Source organism: Ctenopharyngodon idella, chromosome 1 (genome assembly GCF_019924925.1).
Source record: "Ctenopharyngodon idella isolate HZGC_01 chromosome 1, HZGC01, whole genome shotgun sequence".
NCBI lineage: Eukaryota > Metazoa > Chordata > Actinopteri > Cypriniformes > Xenocyprididae > Ctenopharyngodon > Ctenopharyngodon idella.
The window spans coordinates 33,250,508-33,259,500 of NC_067220.1; positions in this window are offsets into that span (position 1 = coordinate 33,250,508).

An 8,993-nucleotide genomic window follows, 5' to 3' on the forward strand; every position below is an offset into this window, starting at 1 on the left:
TGACCCTGGGTACCAATTCCTATTCAGTGAAGACTAAATAATAGATTAAATAACTTTTATAAAACGGTTAGTTACTGTCCTTGATTCTGATTGGTCAATAGCTGTGTTTTATTCTCGATAAACCACGGCTATGACTGCTTCACCCAACGGTTTTGTGTATCACTACACCCTTAGCAACCACTATTAGCAACGTAAACTGAATTGAAGCTTACTGTATTATGTAGAACTAGAAGAGTATTGTGAGAAAGAGATCGAGTGAGCGAGTTTATTACCTGCATTCAGATTTAGCATTTTCCTTCAGGTCAGTCCTGTGTTCATAATAAAAAAAGTTTAAATTTCCACTGCAATATCTTGTCTTTTTAACGGTTAAGGGGTTCTCCCGTGACTGACAGTGCTAGTCAAAGCATTTGTCAGTTGCGTGTTTTCATTGTAAAAGTCTTCGCTACTGAGTGACTCACTCATAAAGACAGTCTTTGCCGCCATCTAATGGCGTAATAATGTAAATTCTGTTGCTGTTCACGGTCAGGGACTATTTTTTCCAGCGGAAGGAATGCTTTAGTGAAAGTTTACTTCATAAAGTAGCATTGATACGTATTTTTGGCTTTAATATTTGTACAGCAACAGAACAGCAACAGAAGTTACATTATTACGCCATTAGATGGCGGCAAAGACTGTCTTGTGTGGTAACCGTTTCATAAAAGCAATAAGGTATTCAAGGCTAGTGCTGTATCGTGAATAAGACAATAACGCCCTTCAGCCGTGACTTATTCACGATACAGCACAGCCTCTCGTACCTTATTGCTTACTTATATCAAGGCTATATAAGCTGCATTCTGCAAGCCACACGCAGTCCACTGAGATGTAACAGACTCTTTACCTTTACAAATGCTGTTTGTCATCAAGTAGCACTTTTGCACAAAGGCTAAAGAAGGGATTATTGGGACCATCGGCTCTTTCGTTTTTACTAAAATTCTTCAAAATGTGTAAAAAAAAGTTTGCTGATTCAATTTGCTGAACAAGTGCTCACAGAGCACTAGAGCATTTCTTTCTGCAGGTCGCAACTCCTCTGACCTGTTTTCTTCATTCCTCTGCCCAATTGGCTGTGACGGACCACCTACATGAACCAATCAATACTATCAATACTCAGACCAAGCAGCACAGTGTGCCTCTGCTTGTCTCCCTTATCTGAATAAACAAGGAAAACTTTGTATAAACCGTAAGATGAGATCAGGTGCACTTATTTATACAATGCAGGGCCTTAAATGCATGACCATTTATCTGTGTTAAATGTTGATGTCACTGGAAATGCTTTTATATATCACCTTGAAATGTCCCTATGGTGAAAAAAAACTGTAATAGAAGACATAATAGTTAGTTTGAAGGTTAATACAGTAAATCACATTGTACTGTGATTGTACCTTTCAATTACTGCCATATTTCTCTAGGTCAGTTCATCTGCTTGGAGAAATCAAATTCATTGTCTGTGAATATTTATGTAGTCGTCCGACTCCCAGCTGTGCTTTTAACCTCTTTCTTTCTCTCATTCTATTTTTGTTTTAAATTTTATTTACTCTTTTGCTTCAGTTTCCCTCTTTTTTTTATAGAACAATGAGCAGAAACTACATAAAATTAAATCTACAGGATCAAGGTTTCAATTACATCTATTGAATTTTTCACCACTATAAGACAGAAAATTGTAGTGTTGACAAAATAAAGAATAATTATTGAAAATATTTTTTTATATCACATGCTTGTGCATATCACACTGAGTATCTGAATGATCTCCTGACCAAATCAACCAAGTCTTTATATTCATATACTATTATTTAAAAAAATATATATATATTTGTGAGTGATAATGTAATTTCATAAATGTAAATATAAAAATATACTATATAAATGTAAAATGTGTATGTGAGTACATACATGAATTGGAATAAATGGATAAAATAAATGGAAAAACTTGAAAAAAAATAAATAAATAGTTGATTTGTGTTAAGAACATTCTAGTGGAAACGTTTCTAGTTTCTATTCTAGTGGAAAAGTTGCTATTTTAAAAATGTGGGTCATGATTTGTTCCATGAATCAGTGTTAATTTCTTCAAACAGGGTTACAAATGATTTTCGAACAATAAATATATTACTACAGATGGAGACAGATTTTCCTTCTTTGCCATACACTGCCACCGCAGGACAGAAAAGCAATATAGGTTGAACAAGACTGTGCCTGAGGCCTGAAACATTGTTTGGTGAAAATTACCTGCTATCATTGAATCCAACAGCATATCATGGTGAGGACAGGAGGCAGCATTAAGGTCACTGGAGAATGAGGCTGTCAAATGATTATTGAATAAAGGATAGACATTTAAACACGCTTTAGGCTACTGACAACAGTTCTCTTGCTCCTTTACTTTGAGATTTGTATCCATGTGTAAATATGCAGTTTGCACTCCAGTATAATGTGTCATTGGATTCGAGTACTGTGAACTGGGAAGATTCATACTGATGAAACTATTAAACTGTGAAGAACTTGAGCTGCAGATTAACGAAGCCTCTGATGTGAAAGACTGATTTGGTTGTAGAGGCAGGTATGTGGTGATGTGTGTGTGCATCTGGCTGTCAAGGCCAAACACCAATAAACAACATTAACACTCATAGAAAAGAGCGTGCTGAGTCTTCTTTGAGATGACTTATGGGCTTTGTCTTTCACTTTCTCTCTTTTTCTTTCTCTCTCGCTCTCTCATGATTAAAAGAAAACTTCAGCACCATCTACAGGTGCTGAATAATAGACCAAGTTCAAAGACTTTAAGAATAGTGACAGCTCTTCATTTTACTATAAACCAAGGAGACAATTTATGGCTACAAAACATCTCTCTAAACTGGTGTGAGCAGGTTTATCAGACAGCATGAAGGTCTTTCTCAGGTACCAGGAGGTTTCCACCAGTCCAGTTTAGACCAGCATATATTTCATGTTATACTCTTAGGGTACATTTACACGACAATGATGTACTAAAAATGGAAAAGTATTTCCTTTGTGTTTTTCACATACAGACAACAACGTTGTCAAACTATCCCTGTTCACGCACAGATCTGCGAAAACGACTAAAAACGCTGTATTATGCATGACTGGCCAGTAGTTGGCGATGTCACTTTGGAAACAAACACTACGCACCTATAGACTGAATACGTAATACGCACATGCATGACGTCACCATTTTCACAAATTAGTTTTTTGTAGTTTACACAGAGACAATAATGGTATCGTTCTCAAAAACTTGAACTTTGAAACCTGTTTTCAAAACACACAAAAGTTTTCCATTTTTAGCTGAAAACGGTGTCATGTAAACGGCTCCTAAAAAAAGGTTCCAAATTGGGTTTTAACAGCAATGCCAAAGAAGAGCAATTTTGGGTTCCCCAGAGAACCTCTCAGTGATTAGTATAAAAAGAACTATTAATCCGGATACATTCAAAAACTGTTTTCCTTTCAAAAGTTCTCCAACCACACTAGTGTTTTCAACCGTTTTCCAAAAGTTTCTCGTCCACATTGACACTGAGATACTGAGAGACGAGACATAAGTTCTCATGCTGTTCTTCTGACACGATTATTTCATTTGCAAAACAAATCACCACTTACTGGTGCGTCCAGGTCGCACTCAATTGCCATTCCATGTCTGGTCTAAAACACAATTGTCCTCATGTTTTGGCACAGAATGGCAGTTATGTAATTTTTCTGTCATCTTTGCAGGAATGTAATATGAAGATTGTACATAGTAAAATATATCTAGCGTTAGCGTAAGTTCTGGCAGGTCACGTCAGTCAAGCTCGCATCAGCTGACTCCCAGGTGACTCACATCTACGTATAGGAATACGACGCCTATCACAGCATCCATATATAAGCTCCTCAGTATTATCAGTAGCTATCGCGTTTCTCAGGAGCTAATTACCCTTCTCCATCCCCAGCTCCTCCTCTCGTCAGTCAGGATTTGGCCTTATGATTCCCCTGAATCAAACTAATTCTTGAAAAATGTGTACATGTTAAATTATTGACATTCATTATATCTGCATATGTTGGTTCTGTTCTGTTTACCCTAGGGGGGTTATTCCTGCTCTTATCCATGCTAGGCTGCATGGATGTGCAGGGAGTTCTTGCCCAGAACAGAACCATACTACCAATACAAAATCTATGCTATTATCAATCATATTTGACGATAGTGGTCCTGACAGAAGTGTATATATATATATATATGTATATGTATATATATATTTTACAGCACTATGAAAATGAATAGCAGGCACAAAAATGCCAGTATAAACAGATGTCTATGGGTACAATATGCATCACATGAGTAAACATGCATCATCGTTTTCATCGTTTCAACTACAATGAGAAAACAGCATTTTTATATTTATCCATTTGGGAGAGCATCTTCAAAAAGCTCTGTTTTACATGACAAAAATGCTATCTCAGTGTGGATGGAAAAATCAACTATTTGGTTACCAACATTCTTCAGAATATCTTCTTTTGTGTTCAGCAGAAGAAAGAAACTCATACAGGTTTGGAACAACATGAGGGTGAGTAAATGATGAAAAAAAATTCATTTTTGGGTGAACTATTTAAGAATTTGAATAATCTGAAGAACCTTTTGTGAAATGGAAAGGTTGCATGAATATTAAAGGTTTTTCATGGAACCATCAATGCCAATAAAGAACCATTATTTTTAAAGGGTTAAATGAAATTTCTGTCATTGATTACTCACCCTCATGTTATTCCAAACCCATAAGACCTTTGTTTATCTTTGGAATACAAATTAAGATAAAATCTCCCATACACAGCAATGTAATTCCAAATTTCAAGGCCCAGAAAGGTAGTAAAGACATTGTTAAAATAGTTAATGTGACTACTGGTTCAACAAGATTACTTTTGTGCGCAAAAACGAAAAACAAAAATAACGACTTTATTCAACAATTTCTTCTCTTCCCTGTCAGTCTCCTACGCTGTTTATGTTGTAAACACATACATCACTTCTAGGTTCTACTTCAGAACGTCGACTCAGTATTGGCCGAAGCTGTACACGTGAGCAGCACGACGCATGCGTGTGATGCTGATGCAGGAGTCAGCCAATAATGAGCTGGCGTTCTGACGTAGAACCCAGAAGTGATGTGCTGTTTTTACAACATTGACAGCATTGATCAGAAACCCTTTAAGAGTGTAAGCTGGTTTGTGCCAGTTTGGTGCTGGTCTAGCTGGTGGCACAGCATAACCCTGTCTGGTCTTTCTGATGAAGCTGGTTAGTTAAGGTAAGGGCATCAGCATCCAAAACACAATATAGCTTAGTGGTCAATTTCTTTTCCAAAAGGACACAAGTTCTTGTTTCTTATCTGCTTTATGGTTTAGATCCCGAGGGTTGCATCAGAAGATTTATAGCTTGATATCTAGAAACCCTGGGTGAATATTCTGCCTAAAATATATGGAGAATAAAACTGAGAGACTGTTAAAAAGCAGTAGTCATTAGTGTGTGTTGCTATGTGAATGAGACAGCAGCTGATCCCCCATCACCTCTTACAGCTGTATAATGTCATAATGTTCTAAAAAGAAGTAGACGACTTGACCGAAGACTCCTCCTTGACCTGTTTAAATGAAGACAAATGGATGGAGGAGAACGCCCTTAAATGTGATGTTTGCTCACTTAATGACCATGTTTGTTCCCGTTGTCTGTGATTGAGTGTATTCATTAGGCTTGATGCGCCCACAGACGTCTCTGGCAGCAGAACACAAAGGCCTTTGACCATCTCTGCTGCACGTTAATGGAATCTGAGCTACATTAAAGGTCGAGAAACCGAGAAAAGCATCAAACTTTATGTAATTGGAATCGCTTTAGGCACCGGTTTCCTTGCTCAGTGCTCTTTGCTTCTATTCATTAATAATACTATACATGAAAAAAATATAACATTAAGGGAGAAAAGTGTTCAATTTAGAGCAACATGAAAGATAATGAAGAATTATCTGAGCAACCGCACCATTGCAAGTCATGGATTACTTTGATTTATTTTTACTTTTTGTGCAACCAAATGAGCTTACATAATCAGATATTTCCCCAGTATTGTTGTGTACAAACATTCAGGCAAAATACTCTGTTTATACAAATTAACTTAATGGTAAAACGCAAAATGCAGCACCACTGCAACTGTCTCTGAGAGTAGAAACAGAGTTTCATAGCTGAAAACATAATGGGATAATAAATAGATATATCAAGAAATACTTGAGATGTAAGCAATAAGGTACTCGAGGCTAGTGCTGTATCGTGAATAAGACAACAACGCCCTTCAGCCGTGATTTATTCACGATACAGCACTGCCTCTCATACCTCATTGCTTTTATAAAAAGGTTACCACACAATAAAAATATTAAAGCCAAAAATATGTATCAATGCAACTTTCATGAAGTAAACTTTCACTAAAAGCTTTCCTTCCACCGGAAAAAATAGTCCCTAACGGTGAACAGCAACAGAAGTAACATTATTACGCCATTAGATGGCGGCAAAGACTGTCTTTATGAATGTGTCAGTCAGTAGCGAAGACTTTTATATTGATAAGACTGAATTGTTTTGAACACGGAACAAGACGCAACTGACAAATGCTTTGACTAGCGCTGTCAGTCACGGGAAAACCCCTTAACTGTTAAAAGGACAAGGTAATACATCGGACATTTAAAGATTTTTTTATTATGAACACAGGACTGACCTGAAGGAAAACGCTAAATCTGAATGCAGGTAATAAACTCGCTCACTCGATCTCTTTCTCACAATACTCTTCTAGTTCTACATAATACAGTAAGCTTCAATTCAGTTCACGTTGCTAAGAGTGGTTGCTAAGGATGTAGTGATACACAAAACCGTTGGGTGAAGCAGTCATAGCCGTGTTTTATCGTGAATAAAACACAGCTATTGACCAATCAGAATCAAGGACAGGATCTAACCGTTTTATAACTCTATTTATAATTCTTTTAGGTTTTCAGTCATGGAACTCTGATGATGATGATGTTCACCCTCACATCATAGTATATTATAACAATTATGAGAAGTAAGAGTTTTCATTTTGGATAAATTGTCTTGTCAAATCAAGGTCTTCTCAAAAAAAGGTCATGGTCTCTTTAAACATCTCTTTATAGTCAAAAATACACTAAAGGGGTAGTAGCTAGATTTTATTCTAATCTGCAGGATCTAATGGTCTAATTCATGCAGAGGACAAATAACTGAGTTTGGGTGAAAAAAAAAAGTCTCAGTCCTATAAATTAGTTCTTAAATCTTGTTTTACCATCCTGAAATTGGATGTTTTATTAATCATTCAAAAATAGAACCAATATCAAATTATCAAGTGGGTAATTAAATGGATAGTCACAACAGCAATTTTTAGTTTTAGTGTGAAGTGGCGGATGTTTTGTGTTAGCAAATGAAGTGCTCTTACTGACGCAGCTCATGTACTTTTTATAGGGGCATTTTGTACTACATTGCTCATTTAAAAGGTCTTTCAAGTAGAATCAAAGGTCAATGACTGAACGCGTGACAGTGAGCAAAGATGGTGCAACCTTGATCACTTAACTACCTTTTTATACTGTACCTGGAAAAGCATTGCAAAATCCACTTCATATATTTTCATTATATGTCAATGTCCTTAACATATCTTGAAGTAGGCTTCATTTGTAATCACTTTGCCATTATTTGCACGAGTAAGTGGTTTTCAAGTGTTTTGATTATTGTCTAAATTAAATATTAGGATCACCAAATTTAACAAATTCTTTGTACTGCATTTATCTCATAAGCTCAATTGTTTGCTTTTCATATGCGAGCATTTGCAATATATCAACACAGATATACAGATATCAACACAGTCTTCCTGACTGTAAGAACAAGGAGAAAATCAATGAATTTGTTTACAAGAGGTCCCTCAGAGAGCCAGTGTCAAGGTGATGACACCTTGAATAGATATTACCAGCTTTATGGATTTTATGTCAATTTAGTGGATAATGTAAGTGTATTTCCTTATGTGATGTGAAAACAAGAATGCCTGACTAGCTGTGATACAAGTTGTGCAAGCTCAGTACTTTTTGTACCAAAAGTTTTGAATACCACCTACTTGTAAAAATAGTACCGAAAGTGACAAAAGGTCCCAAGCTCTCTCTCAGAAACACTTGAACTTGCTGTTCCACAATGAGTGATGTTTCAAAAATGTATCCAATTACTTTATCACCACATTAAATGGGTAACCAAACAAGGATTGTACTGTAAGATATAAAGATGTGTAAATAAATATCATGTACATTGGGTTTTGTTTTGAGCTATAGTGTCACCCTACGATAGCATTGGTGGCACAATTTGATACAGACTTTGTACCATTGTGAGAGTCCCAATTCAGTCATTTTGTAGTAGCCTAAATATGGGGAATCTCAACTGGTTTCATTTTGTTTGCTATATCAATCATTGTTTCATCTCCAATATTAGAAAGTGGTTAAGTACTACTACTAACATTCTAATTGGGAAAATTGGCAGAGACAAATTGCAATACAGGTAGCAGGCTTAAGCAAGACAGATTGCAAAAGGATGTTCACACCTCTAGTAACCCTGTTAGAGCTGACAATAATGGGTGAATTTCGCTTCCCAAGTATTGGATTTTATTTTATTTGAAGTCCAACAGATGGGCTAACACTCAGTCATTAAAAATGAATATTACACTTTTGGGATGTCTGTGTTTTAAAATCTAATCTTGTAGGCGGTTTCAATAAGCACATGCCATCATATGGCTGCAAGTGGGCTTTTCCTCATTCCCAGTGCGTGGATTGATCTCATTTGCTCAAAGCCCCTTGTTACTTGGTAACGAGCAAAGCAGCGCGGTGTGGGATTTGAAGTCTTTCAAAGTCGAGTTCCTCGTTCAACAGCGCGAATGTCTAAGAAATGTAAAACTTCAAGACCCATGATGCACCGCGAAGCTGGAAGTTCA